This window comes from Hipposideros armiger, unplaced genomic scaffold, assembly GCF_001890085.2.
Source record: "Hipposideros armiger isolate ML-2016 unplaced genomic scaffold, ASM189008v1 scaffold_11, whole genome shotgun sequence".
NCBI lineage: Eukaryota > Metazoa > Chordata > Mammalia > Chiroptera > Hipposideridae > Hipposideros > Hipposideros armiger.
Window position 1 is genome coordinate 797755 of NW_017731361.1, and position 1318 is coordinate 799072.

At 40.9% G+C, this 1318-nt stretch overlaps 1 protein-coding gene across 2 annotated transcripts in view; it reads right to left on the reverse strand.

Annotated features, from left to right (window-relative positions):
* The window catches only part of KLHL3 (kelch like family member 3), a 256432-nt gene that overhangs the window by 177886 nt on the left and 77228 nt on the right, over positions 1-1318 (reverse strand). The gene's annotated exons all lie outside the window — the stretch shown is intronic.

A 1318-nucleotide genomic window follows, 5' to 3' on the forward strand; every position in this document is an offset into this window, starting at 1 on the left:
GATGGTGCCAACTTGGGCCAGTGAAGCAACGTCCTCCACAACTAGACTGAAGAACAAAACAACAGCAACTTGTCTGTTCCCCTTCCCCCAATTCCCCACCACTGTTCCCATCTCCCTAATTCCCCAATTAAAAAAATAAAAATAAATGTGTCAAGTCATGTTTTACTTTTACATTAGCAGGCATAAATAGAGCTAGTCAAGACATGTGTCTCATGAGCTAGAAACAATCAAGTTGAAGTTTGAAGACTACCCGTCTCTGCCATATGCTAATCATATCTGGGGGCAAAATATCACTTGGTAATTTGAGATCTCACATCCTTCATTTCCAACCAAACAAACCAAAGGTAAACTTTCCTAAAATAGAAATGTATCCCAAGATTTTTTTTTTAATCAAGGCTTAACACGATTTTACTTCCAGATAGGCAGGATTCAATATTTTAACTTACTAGTTACCAATTATGTAAAGTGTAGTCCCACATTGCTATTAAAAGCCTATATTGGGGGTTTTCCTGTTAATCTTCTCTGTACTGTAAAGGGCACTGGATAATATACCTCCAGCACTCCCCTGTGTTGCCTTCCCAGATGAGGCCCATCTGACCGTCTGGCTTTTCTGAGCTTCACGCCTCTACAGGAACTCACAGACTAGGAAGCCAATGTTTACTTTGCTACTAGTCAGCACAGGGGAGAGGTGAGGAGTCTCTAGGAAGCTGCACACCTGCTCTTGCAGGGTGGTGAGTGAATCACATTCACGGAGCTCAGACAACCACCTCGAATGGGCAACTAAGGGTTCCTGATGTTTATTCCCATCTCTCTTACCAATCTACTAGGAACTCTGCAAAACTGTATGAATTTCCACATCTGTAAAGAGAAAACCGTTATTCAGACCTATCTTTGCAGGAGTCATAGGAAGCTTTTCTTTCTTGTAAACAAGAAGAGCTAGGAAGGAAAAAAAGCACAAGACTTGGCTGGTTTTGTTTTGCTGTTAGCTAAGCTCTTGGACCTTTCTGTACTTTGATTTCTGTCTATGACGTAGAAAAAAAATCCCACTTCTTTCCAGCAAACTTGATGTTGGAGAAATAAATAGTGCAGCAGATAGGAAAGCACTCCTAGCTCTCTGGAAGTTGGGGGTTAGATGAATTCAGTTCAAATCACTGAAACATTCAACAAGGATAATAATAACACTAGTGAGCATGTGAATTTGCAGTGTTTAACAGTTTATAGAATGTTGGGTTTTTTTAAAGATTTTTTTTTATTGGGGAGTTGGGGGGAAGGGAAGAGTGCTGGGGAATTGGGGGAAGGGGAACAGACAAGTTGCTGT